A 16184-nucleotide genomic window follows, 5' to 3' on the forward strand; every position below is an offset into this window, starting at 1 on the left:
CCATCCAACCTAACAGAGCTTGAGAGGATCTGTGGAGAGGACTGGGAGAAACTCCACAAATACAGGTGTACCAAGCTTGGAGCGTCATATCCAAAAAGTCTCAAGGCTGTAATTGCTGCCAAAGGTGCTTCAAGAAAGTACTGAGTAAAGGGTCTGAATACTTATGTAAATGTGATATTTCAGTTTTGAATTTTTATGAAATGTGTAACATTTCTAAAAGCCTATTTTTGCTTTGTCATTGTGGGATATTGTGTGTAGATTTTTTCATAAGCTATTTAGAATAAGGCTATAATGTATCAAAATGTGGAAAAAGTCAAGGGGTCTGAATACTTTCCGAATGCACTGTAATTTGCTTAACAGCCAAAGTGTATTATTTAACATTACTATTAATTTAGTGTTCACTTAACGGAATGGGTAATTGTTTACACATTGCTACTTATTCGATAAAGCCATCACGAAAACCTCATTTTCATCTTGTTCTGTGGTTTGGTAATTCCTGTTCTTTTGACGGACTCTAGCTGCACTAAAGACAACTCAAAGTTTGTAAAAAATGATATGTATGCGGCATCCGTTTCTCAACAGAGCCTTCAACTGAAACATTGCGATACGACTCCGTTGCGACGGTCCCCCTTGAAATTAATGACATCCGGCGCCATGCAACGGACTGCTCCGATATAATGTGAATTAGGCATAAGGCACATTTTGTTATTGTATTATGATTGATTGTAAAGGTCCATGTTGTTTACATAGCGCATATTTCGTTAGAATGAGTAGTTACATGCACACAATAATACGATTGTTGTGAATAGTCAGATTAATTTGATAGTTTGATTTTAATGTTTACATCCGTTGCAAGAACAGCAATTGACCTAATAATCCTGTTTACATGGACACATCTGAAATAGGCTACTTGATGGGGAAATCGAAATAAACTTTCTACCACAGAGACCATGTTATTTTAAGAAATATAAAGATTTTTACTGTCTATAGCCCATGTAACCTGAGCCTTCTGCACTCTGGTACTGCTACTAAAGAGTGCTGATATTGAGTTTAGCATATACCACATAACTCAATTAGTTGACTGCTCACACTTAGCCTATATTATTTTGTTAAAAGGGTAGAAATATGAAAGTGGTGGGGATTACTCTAGTGGATAATGATATCACCTATTCCCCATTTCCTACCCCTCTGCTTCTCCACCCCATGGCTTCACAGAGTATATGATTAACTGGTTAGCAGAATGAGTGCCTATTTTTGCAAGGCAGAGAATTCACACCATACATTAGCCTTATACTGTATAGCCTAATACTAACACCTTTGAGTTTGTCAATATCCTGTCCAGAGGGGATGGTTTATGGTTGTTGTTTTTTGGGAAAGACCATTCATAGTATGTGTTTTGAAGTTGAACAAGGATAACAGTCTGCTTTAAGATCAGAAAATAGGCTCAGCAGTTTGCATTATGCAGTTGAAAAATATTTACCAGTTGTAGCTTATAATATATTTCCGGTTTCCATTGTACAAGTTATTTTTAAAAGATTTGTCCTACGTAAGTCTGACGTTATTGCATTATTGTTAACATTTAAGACCTATTGTTACAAGTTCACTCCACTATTCTCTCAAAGGGACCCTAGAGACTAATATTTTCTACAGTGTTTTTCCCTGGTCCTAATGAATATCTAATGAACCGATATTGAACAGGATGTGTTATCCTGGGGACTGACTGGGGACTGGGTGTGATCTAGCGCTGGCAGAATTGTCGTATTATAGTGTAACCCGGCATCCATGGACAATAACTGTGAAAAAATAAATGAACGTCAAATCATCTTAATACATTGATTTTAAGAGAAAGGGACATTCAACGTTATATTCAAGTAGCTATAGTTTACCCAATAGCAGTTTTACATTTTTTTTTACATGAAATGGGTAAAGTTGGTAGTCCTTTTACTCCTTAACTTGGTGGTCCTTTTACTCATGAACTCTTCAAAGAAACAATGAGCAAACACATAATAACATGATTATTGTGGATTGTCAGATTAATGTAGTTCATATAATAAAAATCAGGCTACCTGATGGGACTTTTGATGAATGCAGAACATCGACAATCAAAATAAAAATTCTACCACAGTGACCATGTTATTTTTGCGAAACCTTTTTGATTCTGAGTTGGGACATATAAGGTTTGTATGTGAAAACTATTTCTAAGATGCATACTTTCAGTTTTTCCGAAATCACTTCACTCATAAAAGGGAGGCTTTGCTAACGGTGCTGGCATATGTGTAGATGAAATACACAGCTGCAATGCCAATTAAGCTGTTTACATGTCCTAATAATTTGAAAGATTGCTTAGAAAACTAGATGTTTTAATCGGCTTATGCTTACTTCAATTTTAACCTTATGCCAATTAAGATAAGCAAGGTAAGGTGTTAACATGACTATTTCAATACTGGGCCTACTGCTACAATCAGTTTAACATCTAATTATTATTCTGCATGTAAACATACTCAATATTGTGAAGTACAATTAGAGATGTTAGTAGTACTGTATAGTCTCCACAGTGAAATACTCAGAATCTGTCTGTGACTTTCAGACAAAGTTGTATGCTGACCAACCCTGGTTAAAGATGATTGTTTTTTACTGGCATGGTGGTCTATTTAAAACAGTGCAGCTGTTTTTAATTGAACCTTTATTTTAAAACAGAGTCATGCTGAGACCAAGGTCTCTGTTTCAGAGCAGTCTTGTAATTATAAAAATATTGAAGGAATCTCCAGAGTAAGCCATCCCTTAGACCAGGCCTGGTCTGGATGCTCTAAATCCCCACTACAGATAAATTCATATTTTGGCGTATAGAAACATCTATAACAAAAATATCTAATTTTTGGCTTGAAAGTGCTAAAATTTTAGTGTTATTTGATGTACTAAAATATTTTTCTGTAGCACTCTTGAGACATGTTTTGATAGAGTTGTTTAGTGCTAAAGACTACATACACATTAATGGGTTGCTGGCCCATGTTGACGACAATGTTTCCAACAGTTGTGTCAATTTGGCTGGATATCCTTTGGGTGGTGGACACTTCTTGATACACAAGGGAAACTGTTGAGCATGAAAAACACAGCAGCGTTGCAGTTCTTGACACAAACCGGTGCACCTGGCACCTACTACCATACCCCGTTCAAAGGAATTTAAATATTGTGTCTTGGCCGTTCACCCTCTGAATGGCACACATACACAATTAATGTCTCAATTGTATCAAGGCTTTATAAATCCTTCTTTAACCTGTCTCCTACCCTTCTCCACTGATTGAAGTGGATTTAACAAGTGGCATCAATAAGGGATCATAGCTTTCTCTTGGATTCACCTGGTCAGTCTGTGTCATGGATAATATTTTGTACACTTAGTGTATATGTCAACAATCCTTCCTCCAAAGGACCCTTCTATGGATTACATTTCGTGAAAATCCCCAATATCATGGTTTTTCTTTGTCCTGATTTCAAATGGAAGCATTCAAGAACAAAATGAAAATTACTGTCAAACAATGACCATCTAGTTTGCTAATCTTCTTTCTAGAATATGATAAATCTGTTAATTCTTCAGTTGCTTCCTTAAACATGCTATTAGGGCTGGGCGATATGGCCAAAATATTATATCACAGTATTTTCCCAAAAATTTACAGTATGACGATATTTTATGTTTTTTTAATAATAAAAGTTGTAAATTTGCTTTATGAGCAGTGCGTGACCCTAGGGTAGCAACACATACATTCTAAGTGATTTCAATGGGTCTTTCTCCATTCTGATTGTTTTATACTGTTCAATTCAACCCCAAAAAAGTCATACTTTTCATTAATTTCCACACTGCCACATAGGGCTGCACAATATGGGCAAGCAATCTGGGCCTAATTTTTAACCAAATGTTGCAATTTGACTTACGATTTAGAGGAAAACACATGGGTTCACTGTTGGAATCATGTAAATAGAATGTCTATTCTAATTATATATTTTTGTCCACATTTTGTTACATTACTGACTATTCTAAAATTGATTAAGTAAAAAACAATCCTCAGCAATCTATACACAATACCCCATAATGACAAAGTGAAAACAGATTTTTAGAAAAACAGATAAATACCTCATTGTCCTCTTGCTCAGTTGTGCACTGGGGCCTCCCACTCCTCTTTCTATTCTGGTTAGACCCAGTTTACACTGTTCTGTTAAGGGAGTAGTACACAGCGTTGCATGAGATCTTCAGTTTATTGGCAAAGTCTCGCACCGTCATTTCTCAGAACAAGAATAGACTGACGAGTATCAGAAGAAAGTTTTTGGTTTCTGGCCATTTTGAGCCTGTAATCGAACCCACAGGTGCTGATGCTCCAGATACTCAACTAGTCTAAAGAAGGACAGTTTTATTGCTTCTTTAAGCAGAACAACAGTTAACATAAATGCAAAAGGAATTTCTAATGATCAATTAGCCTTTTAAAATGAGAAACTTGGATTAGCTAACACAACGTGCCATTGGAACACAGGAGTGATGGTTGCTGATAATGGGACTCTGTACACATATGTAGATATTCCATAAAAATCAGCTGTTTCCAGCTATAATAATCATTTACAACATTAACAATGTCTACACTGAATTTCGGATCAATTTGGTGTTATTTTAATGGACAAAAAAATTTGCTTTTATTTTGAAAACAAGGCCATTTCTAAGTGACCTCAGACTTTTGAATGGTTGTATATATAAATCAAATTAAAATATAGGACAAAACACACATCACGACCAGAGAGACAACATCAGACTACATAAAGATAGAGCTTAGACAACAACATAGCAAGGCAGCAACACATGACAACACAACATGGCAGCAGTACAACATGGTAGCAGTGCAAAACATGGTACAAGCATTATTGGGCACAGATAACAGCACAAAGGGCAAGAAGGTAGAGATAACAATACATAATGCAAAGCAGCCACAAATGTTAGTAAGAGTGTCCATGGCTGAGTCTTTGAATGAAAAGATTGAGATAAAACTGTCCAGTTTGGGTTTTTGTTGCAGCTCATTCCAGTCTCAAGCTGCAGCGAACTGAAAAGATGAGCTAACCAGGGATGTGTGTGTTTGGGGACCTTTAACAGAATTTGACTGGCAGAACAGGTGTATGTAGAGGATGAGGGCTGCAGTAAATATCTCAGATAGGGGGAGTGAGGTCTAAGAGGGTTTTATTAGTAATCATCAACCAGTGGGTCTTGCAACGTGTATACAGAGGAGTATAGATTGCAGTGATGTGTCCTAGAAGGAGTGTTGGTGGAAAATCTGATGGCCGAATTGTAAATAACATTTAGCTGCTCGAGAGCACCCTCACCCTTTACATATCAATTATGTCTCCGTAATCTAGCATGGGTAGGATGGTCATCTGAGTTAGGGTTATTTTGGCAGCTGGGGTGAAAGAGGAGCGATTACAATAGGAATCCAAGTCTAGATTTAACTTTAGTTTGCAGTTTTAATATGTGCTGAGAGAAGGACAATGTACCGTCTAGCCATGCTCACAAGTACTTGTATGAGGTGACTACCTCAAGCTCTAAACCCTCAGAGGAATTAATCACATCTGTGGGGAGAGGGGCATTCTTCTTACCAAACCACATTACCTTTGTTTTGGAGGTGTTCAGAACAAGATAAAGGGTAGAGAAAGCTTGTTGGATACTAAGAAAGTTTTGTTGTAGAGAGTTTAACACAAAATCCTGGGAGGAGCCAGCTGAGTATAAGACTATCATCTGCATATAAATGGATGAGAGAGCTTCCTACTGCCTGAGCTATGCTGTTGATGTAAATTGAGAAGAGTGTGGGGCCTAGGATTGAGCCTTAGGGTACTCCCTTTGCCGACAGGCAGTGGCTGAGACAGCAGATGTTCTGACTTTATACACTGCACTCTTTGATAGAAATAGTTAGCAAACCAGGCCAAAGACCCCTCAGAGACACCAATACTCCTTAGCTGGCCCACAAGAATGGAATGGTCTACCATATCAGAAGCTTTGGCCAAGTGAATAAAAATAGCAGCACAACATTGATTAGAATCAAGGGCAATGGTAACGTCATTGAGGACCTTTAAGGTTGCAGTTACACATCCATAACCTGAGCGGAAACCAGATTGCATACCAGAGAGAATAACATAGACATCAAGAAAGCCAGTCGGTTGATTATTGACAAGTTTTTCCAACACTTTTGATAAACAGGGCCAAATAGAAGGCCTATAACAGTTAGGATCAGCTTAATCTTCCACTTTAAATAAAGGACGAACTGTGGCTGCCTTCCAAGAAATTGGAACCTCCCCAGAAAGGAGAGACAGGTTTAAAAGGTTGAAGGTTGAAGGCTTGGAGATGACAGGGGCAGCAACCTTAAAGAAGAAAGGGTCTAAACCATCTGATCCAGATGTTTTTTGGGGGCCAAGTTTCAGGAGCTCCTTTAGTACATCGGACTCAGTGACCACCTGCAGGGAGAAACTTTGTTGTGGGCAGGGGAAAAAGTGGGAGAAGCGTCGGGGCTAGTCGCATTAGAAGGGGTTGGACGGGCAAGGAGGCATGGCTGAGTCAAATAGGAATCCTGACTTAATGAAGTGGTGATTAAAGTGCTCAGCCATGGGGGGGGGGTACTGTCACGTTCTGACCTTAATTCCTTTGTGATGTCTTTGTTTTAGTATGGTCAGGGCGTGAGTTGGGTGGGCAGTCTATGTTCTTTTTTCTATTATTTGGTATTTCTGTGTTTGGCCTGGTATGGTCAAATCAATCATTTCTGTGTTTGGCCTGGTATGGTCAAATCAATCAGAGGCAGCCGTCAATCGTTGTCCCTGATTGAGAACCATACTTAGGCAGACTGTTTTCACCTTTGTGTTATGGGTTATGAGTTATGGGTGATTATTTTCTGTTTAGTGTGTTTTGCACCTAATATTTCACCTTATTTCAGTTTCTGTGACAAAACAAGTGTAGATAATCATTGTACCATGTAAACTGCTGCAACAACCCAAAATAAAGTATTTTATTTTTAGCTGTTTAAAGCTGGTATAAAAAACGAAATGTAAAATATAAAAAAAACTGAACTTAAAAACAGGATGCATAGAAATAGTGCACATAGAACACATCTACCACTTCATAGACTTTAACGTGAAGATCTATAACTCACCTTTCTATGTGCATTTGGTCTGTCACCCAAAAGTTACATATTGCAGCTTTTAGCTAAAACTATGGACTTTATATAGTAAATTGCACATTATATGTTTCGACTATTTGTGTCTGAAGGACACATGACTAGAAGTCTAGGAGAGAGAGTGAGAGAGAGAGAGAAACTGGGACAAAGAGGCACAACTTTGGGACTTCTAACTGCACAAAGTAGGCCCCCCACTCCCACTGGAGCCATAAACTTGCACTTCACACCTCTGTTGCCAGGCCAGGTTGCTAGGGTTGCCTTATTCAACTGTGGGGTCAGCCAATCACAGCCAGTCATCTGGGGTCACAGATACCCAATTCCTGCCACTTTCTCTCAGTCTTCAGCAAGCAGTGGCAGAGTGAGGAGCTCTCTTATAAACCTCTGCCCTGCACACCAACAGCTGGGACACACCCAACTAACCTTTTTCCAGAGCCCTGGACTCTGACAACACACGCTAGTGTTAGTGCGTGCGTCCATGATATAGTAAGTGGACTTTGCTGGGTGTGGGAAACTGCTTGTTTATGTTTAGGCCAGCCAGTAGGTCTACGGGGGTGTAGTCATTATGGAAATCGTTTACCGTTTAAGAACCAAATGGAAGCAAACAAAGCAAAACCAGTTTCTATTGGACAAATTCTGGTAGGTCCATCCCCGTTTCATTCTGCTTGCTTCCGCTTAAGAAACATTTTGCAACAGAATTGGCAGAATGAATACACCCCAGGCTTGATCATATAGGCCTCAAGATGGCTGCTGTGTTGTGATGGCTGCCCCATGGCCTTTTGTTGTTTACATAGCATAGTCACATAGCATACTAGCCCTAAGCTATCTGCTATTGTATATTGTCATTCTGTGTGCCGTCTTAGTCCTTTGGTCAATGGTAGCTCTTTTCCCTGGTAGCCATCGCTGTTAGCCTTGCTAATTGTAGCTTCCCTGTATGCCTTGTACTGTACCTAGTTTACAAGCCCCTGGCCTAACGTGCTAGCCCACTGCTATATTGTTTATATTGAGTGTTATGTTTAAAATAGAGGACTCATCTTTATATCTGTACCATTATAGGATTTGTGACAGCATGGGCAGCGCTAATGAGGCTACAACCCATAGGAATCCCAACCCAGTTGACTTCTTTGACAATTTTAAAATGGTGGACGCCCTCAATGGCGCTGCTTATGCTAAAATGGCCTTTTGGTCACTAGAGGCCTATATCTTTCTCTATGCCTATTCTACATGCATACTCTCTATCTTCTGTTCTATTACAGATACCACCAGCACTACCACTATTACCAGTCCCCTCTTGCTATGTTGGTGTGTGTGTGAAATGAAATGTTTTCTGTGCATCCGTCTCCTACTGGTATTGGCACACCTTCTAACAGAGGCGCTGGGACGATTGTACCTACAGTTGAAGTCGGAGGTTTACATACACTTAGGTTGGAGTCATTAAAACTCGTTTTTCAACCACTCCACAAATTTCTTGTTAACCTCTCTTGGGTAGGGGGCAGTATTTTCACGTCCGGATGAAAAGCTTGCCCAAAGTAAACTGCCTGTTACTCAGGCCCAGAGGCTAAGATATGCATATAATTGGTAGATTTGGATAGAAAACACTCTAAAGTTTCCAGTGTCTGTGAGTATAACATAACTGATATGGCAGGCGAATCCCGAGGACAAACCATCTAAAAAATAATAATTTCAGCCTGCCACTGTTTTCAATGGCTGTCACTTTTATTATAAGGCGAAATCCTCCCAGATTGCAGTTCTTAGGGATTCCACTAGATGTCAACAGTCTTTAGAAAGAGTTTCATGCTGGTCTTTGGAAAAATGAGCCAGAAATGGTAGTTTTTCTAGGTGGCTCGCATTTTGGCTGTAGTGTTTCCAAGCCTGTGGAAGAGAGCGCGTTCTTTGGTATTTTTCTCGGGTAAAGACAATAACGATTCTCCATCTTAAATTTGATTGTTTATTTACGTATTAGGGTACCTAAGGTTGTTTGACTTGTTTGGAAAAGCTTATTAGTAACGTTTGTGATTAATTTTGTATGCATTTTGATGGAGGGAAACTGGGTGGATTATTGACTGAAGCGCGCCAGCTAAACTGAGTTTTTATGGATATAAAGAAGGACATTATCGAACAAAAGGACCATTTGTGATGTATCTGGGACCTTTTGGAGTGCCAACAGAAGAAGATCATCAAAGGTAAGGCATTTATTATATAGCTATTTCTGACTTTCGCGGCGCACCTGCCTGGTTGAAATATGTTTTTCATGCTTTTGTATGCAGAGCACTGTCCTCAGATAATCGCATGGTGTGCTTTCGCACACAGCGGCTGGATTAACAAGAAGTTAAGCTTGATTTTGATGTATTACACTTGTGATTTTATGAAAGTTAAATATTTATAATTCTGTAGTTTGAATTTCGCCCTCTGCAATTTCACCGGATGTTGGCCAGGTGGGACGCTACCGTCCTACCTGCCCATAAGAAGTTAACAAACTATAGTTTTGGCAAGTCGGTTAGGACATCTACTTTGCGCATGACACAAGTCATTTTTCCAACAATTGTTTACAGACAGATTATTTAACTTATTATTCACTGTATCACAATTCCAGTGGGTCAGAAGTTCACACACACTAAGTTGACTGTGCCTTTAAACAGCTTGGAAAATTCCAGAAAATTTGATGGTGGCTTTAGAAGATTCTGATAGGCTAATTGACATCATTTGAGTCAATTGGGGGTGTACCTGTGGATGTATTTCAAGGCCTACCTTCAATCTCAGTGCCTCTGTTTGAAACCATAGGAAATTCAAAAGAAATCAGCCAAGATCTCAGAAAAAATTGTAGACCTCCACAGGTCTGGTTCATCCTTGGGAGCAATTTCCAAATGTCTGAAGGTACAAACAATAGTATGCAAGTATAAACACCATGGGACCACGCAGCCGTCATACCGCTCAGGAAGGAGATGCGTTCTGTCTCCTAGAGATTAACGTACTTTGGTGTGAAAAGTGCAAATCAATCCCAGAACAACAGCAAACGACCTTGTGAAGATGCTGGGGCAAACAGGTAGAAATGCATCTAACGAGTCCTATATAGACATAACCTAAAAGGCCGCTCAGCAAGGAACAAGCCACTTCTCCAAAACCGCCATTAAAACGACAGACTACCGTTTGCAACTGCATATGGTGACAAGATTATACTTTTTGGAGAAATGTCCTCTGGTCTGATGAAACAAAAATAGAACTGTTTGGCCATAATGACCATCGTTATGTTTGGAGCAAAAAGGGGGGGCTTGCAATCCGAAGAACACCATCCTAACTGTGAAGCACGGGGTGGCAGCATCATGTTGTGGGGGTGCTTTGCTGCAGGAGGGACTGGTGCACTTCACAAAATATATGTCATCATGAGGATGGAAAATTATGTGGATATTTTGAAGCAACATCTCAGGACATCAGTCAGGAAGTTAAAGCTTGGTCGCAAATGGGTCTTCCAAATGGACAATGATCCCAAGCATACTTCCAAAGTTGTGGCAAAGTGGCTTAAGGACAGTAAAGTCAAGGTATTGGAGTGGCCATCACAAAGCCCTGACCTCAACCGTATAGAAAATGTGTGGGCAGAACTGAAAAAGCGTGTGGAGCAAGGAGGCCTACAAACCTGACTCAGTTACACCATCTTTGTCAGGAGGAATGGGCCAAAGTTCATACAAGTTATTGTGGGAAGCTTGTGGAAGGCTGCCCGACATGTTTGACCCAAGTAAAAAAAATGTAAAGACAATGCTACCAAATACTAATTGAGTGTATGTAAACTCCTGACCCACTGGGAATGTGATGAAAGAAATAAAAGTTTAAATCAATTATTCTTTCTACTATTACTCTGACATTTCAGATTCTTAAAATAATGTGGTGATCCTAACTGAGCTAAGACAGGGATTTTTTTTTTTTTTTACTCTGATTAAATGTCAGGAATTGTGAAAACTGAGTTTATGTATTTGTCTAAGGTGTATGTAAACTTCCGACTTCGACTGTAATTTAACTCTTTTGGAGATCACCACCAGTTGGTGGAGCTCTTTTTAAATCAGGGATAGTAAATTATGAGTCATTGTAGGCATGAGAGGCATACACTTATAAGGCCTTGATGATGCTACTAGCATAGCTCCATAAACAATGCATTCGGAAAGTATTCAGACCCCTTGACATTTTCCCCATTTTGATATGGTGCAGCCTTATTATAAAATGTATTGCATATATTTTTTCTCATCAATCTACACACTACCTGATAATGACAAAGCAAAAACATTTTTTTTTAAAGAAATGCTTGCATAAGTATTCAGACCCTTTGCTATGAGACTCGAAATTGAGCTCAGGTGCATGCTGTTTCCATTCATCATCCTTGAGATGTTCCTACAACTTGATTGGAGTCCACCTGTGGTATATAGAATTGATTGGACATGATTTGGAAAGGCACACACCTGTCTATATAAGGTCCCACAGTTGACAGTGCATGGCAGAGTAAAAACCAAGTAACATTGTCCATAGAGCCCAGAGACAGGATTGTGTCGAGGCACAGATCTGGTGAAGGTTTCCAAAACGATTCTTCAGCATTGAAGGTCCCTGAGAAAACAGTGGCCTCCATCATTCTTAAAACAAATTTGTTTGGAACCACCAAGACTCTAGAGCTGGCCGCCTGGCCAAACTGAGCAATCAGGGGAGAAGGGCCTTGGTCAGGGAGGTGACCAAGAACCTGATGGTCACTGAGAGAGCTCCAGAGTTCCTCTGTGGAGATGGGAGAATCTTCTCGAAAGACAACCATCTCCACCAATAAGGCCTTAATGGTAGAGTGCCCAGACGGAAGCAACTCGTCAGTAAAAGGCACATGACAGCACTCTTGGTGTTTGCCAAAAGTCACCTAAAGGATTATCAGACTATGAGAAACAAGATTCCCTGGTCTGATGAAGCCAAGATTAAACACTTTGGCCTGAATGCCAAGCATCACATCTGGAGGAAACTTGGCACCATCCCTATCGTGAAGCATGGTGTTGGCAAGATCATGGTGTGGGGATGTTTTTCAGTGGCAGGGACTGGGTACTCAGAGCACTCAGGACGTCAGACTGGGGCGAAGGTTCACCTTCGAACAGGACAACCCTAAGCACACAGCCAAGACAACGTAGGAGTGGAAGGAAAAAGAGGACTACAGAAAAAAGAGGACAGAGCACGCCCCCATTCTCATTGACGGGGCTGTAGTGGAGCAGGTTGAGAGCTTCGAGTTCCTTGGTGTCCACATCACCAACAAACTAACATGATCCAAGCACACCAAGACAGTCGTGAAGAGGGTATGACAAAACCTATTCCCCCTCATGAGACTGGAAAGATTTGGCATGGGTCCTCATATCCTCAAAAGGTTCTACAGATGCACCATCGAGAGCATCTTGACTGATTTCATCACTGCCTGTTATGGCAACTGCTCAGCCTCCAACCGCAAGGCACTACAGAGGGTAGTGCGTACAGCCCAGTACATTACTGGGACAAAGTTTCCTACCGTCCAGGACCTCTATACCGGCGGTGTCAGAGGAAGGCCTTAAATATTTTCAAAGACTCCAGCCACCCTAGTCATAGACAGTTCTCTCTGTTACCGCACAGCAAGCGGTACCGGAGTGCCAAGCCTAGGTCCAGGAGGCTTCTAAACAGCTTCTACCCCCAAGCCACTCCTGAACATCTAATCAAATGGCTACCCAGACTATTTGCATTGCCCCCCTCCCCCCTTTACACCATTGCTGCTTTCTGTTATCATCTATGCATAGTTACTTTAATAACTCTACCTACATGTACATATTACTTCAATTACCTCGACTAACCGGTACCGGTACCCCCCTGTATATAGTCTCGCTATTGTTATTTTACTGCTGCTCTTTAATTACTTGTTACTTTTATTTCCCTCTGTTTTTAAACTGCATTGTTAGGGGCTCGTAAGTAAGCATTTCACTAAGGTCTACCTGTTGTATTTGGGGCATGTGATAAATACAATTTGATTTGATTAAAAAAAAAATATATATATATATATATATATATATATATATATGTATGTATGTATATTGTATGTATGTATGCCATTTTACCTACCGGGAAAGAGATTTCTATTTTCAGAGAGCACAGTCTGGTTTTGAAAAATCAAGCATTGAGGCAATGGTGGTCTTTTTGCAACAAAATAAACAGTTTGGGTAACAAAATCAATTTTGTTTGTAAGTATATATGTCAAATGGCAGCCAAGCATCGATGATCATGTCACCAGAATAAGACCCTCAATGTTTATTGGAAAGGAGCATCTAGCTCATCACCTAGCACTTTCACCACCTTGTTAAGTTAATCATAACTTTTTTCATCTTTAGCCTTATAAGACTTCTCGGGGTGGGAGGACCACACGTCATCACATGACTCTAAGTTTACTTCGATATGATGGTTATTATATCAATATTTGCACATTAAAAGCATTTCTCGCATAATTAATTTTACCCAGACAAAAAGATACTACCTTGTCTGGCTATTTTGTTTTGTCAACAATCTGTAAAGTTTACCAAAAATGTACTGTTTCCATCAGACATGTCATTACATTTTTTTAAATCCGGAATGTATTTTACTTGCATAAAACAGTTGGATGGAAACCTGGATAGTAAAGCAAATGTATTCTGTTATGAGGATTTATTTATCCTGTCTTTTGTTAAGATTATAGCTATCTTAATTTCAGTCAACTGCTCCTGCTTAGGTCAGGCTCCTTTTAACGTTAGGTTCTAACTTCTTCCTTCTAGCCAGCTAGTTATAGCTAATGTTAGCTAGCTATCTGGCTAACAGTAGCTAGAGCCCTTGAACTAGCTAGCTAGCTAGCTAGCCACCTGACTGAAATATATTTTTTTTTTGTTTGTTTGAGGGATGTCTGTTGACAAGGCAGGAGTCGATGAACATTTTGCCAGCTTTGGCCTGGGCTGAGGTAGTTTGTTTCACGTCTCGGCCTGTGCCGTGGGCAGTTTTCTGTTGGTGAATGAATGCGCTACTAACAATGCAAATCTGGGGGTATCAGGCAAACATTTGTATTTGTATTTACTATGGATCTCCATTACTCTTCCTGTGGTCCAGCAAAATTAAGGCAGTTTATACCATTATAAAAACATTACAATACATTCACCGATTTCACAACAGACTGTGTGCCCTCAGGCCCCTACTCTACCACTACCACATATCTACAGTACTAAACCCAGGTGTATGTGTAGTGCGTATCTTATCGTATATTTGTGTGTGTGTGTGTGTCTGTGCCAATGTTTGTGTTGCTTCACAGTTCCCGCTGTTCCATAAGGTGTTTTTTATGTGTTTTTTAAAAATCTAATTTTACTGCTTGCCTCAGTTATTTGATATGGAATAGAGTTCCATGTAGTCATGGCTCTATGTAGTACTGTGTGCCTCCCATAGTCTGTTCTGGACTTGGGGACTGTGAAGAGACCTGTTGTGGCATGTCTTGTGGGGTATGCATGGGTGTCCGAGCTGTGTGCCAGTAGTTTAGACAGACAGCTCGGGGCATTCAACATGTCAATACCTCTCACAAATACAAGTAGTGATGAAGTCAATCTCTCCTCCAGTTTGAGCCAGGAGAGATTGACATGCATATTATTAATATTAGATCTCTGTGTACATCCAAGGGCCAGCCGTGCTGCCCTGTTCTGAGCCAATTGCAATTTTCCTAAGTCCTTTTTTGTGGCACCTCACCACATGACTGAACAGTAGTCAAGGTGCGACAAACTAGGGCCTGTAGGACCTGCCTTGTTGATAGTGTTGTTAAGAAGGCAGAGCATCGCTTTATTAAAGACAGACTTCTCCCCATCTTAGCTACTACTGCATCAATATGTTTTGACCATGACAGTTTACAATCTAGTGTTACTCCAAGCAGTTTAGTCATCTCAACTTGCTCAATTTCCACATTATTTTTTACAATATTTAGTTGAGGTTTAGGGTTTATTGAGTGTATTGTTCCAAATACAATACTTTTAATTTTAGAAATATTTAGGGCTAACTTATTCCTTTCCACACACTCTGAAACTAACTGCAGCTCTGAGTGTTGCAGTCATTTCAGTCGCTGTAGTATAACAAGCATAACGTAATCATGATTCCATTCGTTTGCAGAGGCAGGCGTAATTAGAACTCAGATCAATAATATGAGCATTCTGACCGTTGATAAACGCTCGGGAACGCAATAATTTGTGGGCAAACGATAATAAACTAAATAAAAGCTGAGTAAATGCAATTTCACAAATAAAAAGGGGCATAAATGGCATTTACCCTTGCAGCCAGGGACTTAGTGGAACTACCAAACACTTGCTCTGTCTAATTTGTAGACAAACTGTATCAACTGTATTAAATTGTACCTATTTTTAAGTACACAAATGAACACCCATCAAAATAAAGTTATTTCTTCTCTTTCTTGTGATGTACAGTAAGTGTCGAGACGGTGTGTTAAATCTTAAGACTAAGCTTTGGCGTTCTTATAGATTCAACTTTAAGCCAATGTATTCCATGAAACCCATTTCAGCCATTACCGGGGTGTTTTTGACAGATCATTACTTAAACATTTCTGAGGTCGTAATGTTACCGGGAAAAAACGACAGTCACAAACAAAAGTATGAAAGAGTCACAGGAGTAAAATCATAGTAATCAATCCAGCAAGATTTAACTGACAAGTGGATTTGGCACCCCTAAACACAGGAAAAGACAGATCCTCAGGTGGGCAAGGCATGCATGTTGCTTTTATCATGCCTCAGTTTATTGATACATCACACCAGTTTATTGAGTGTGGTTGTTGTACAGTCAAATCTTTAACGTTATCAAACTAGTCTGGAAGCTGGCCATATTTGTAATGAGTGCGCTGAGAGTCGGGAAGCAAGTACAGGGAGTGAGTGTTTTAAAAAATAAACAAAACACTACACGCCAAACTCAAACAACGCACCGACATGAAACAGAGTCAATAACACCTGAGAAAAGAAC

The 16184-nt window shown here is 39.8% G+C and overlaps 1 protein-coding gene across 3 annotated transcripts in view; it reads left to right on the plus strand.

The window, feature by feature from the left end:
• The window catches only part of LOC110524593 (volume-regulated anion channel subunit LRRC8C), a 47893-nt gene that overhangs the window by 3150 nt on the left and 28559 nt on the right, over nt 1-16184 (plus strand). The window contains exon 1 of one of the 3 annotated variants that reach the window (XM_090236040.1): nt 7526-7673. The exons of the other annotated variants lie outside the window; for them this stretch is intronic. The gene's annotated coding sequence lies outside the window, so the exon portion shown is untranslated. Of the gene's footprint in view, nt 1-7525; nt 7674-16184 lie in introns of those variants that run through there. 3 annotated transcript variants of the gene reach the window in all.

Source organism: Oncorhynchus mykiss, chromosome 5 (genome assembly GCF_057628025.1).
Source record: "Oncorhynchus mykiss isolate SJ-2025 chromosome 5, ASM5762802v1, whole genome shotgun sequence".
In the NCBI taxonomy this organism is placed as follows: Eukaryota; Metazoa; Chordata; class Actinopteri; order Salmoniformes; family Salmonidae; genus Oncorhynchus; species Oncorhynchus mykiss.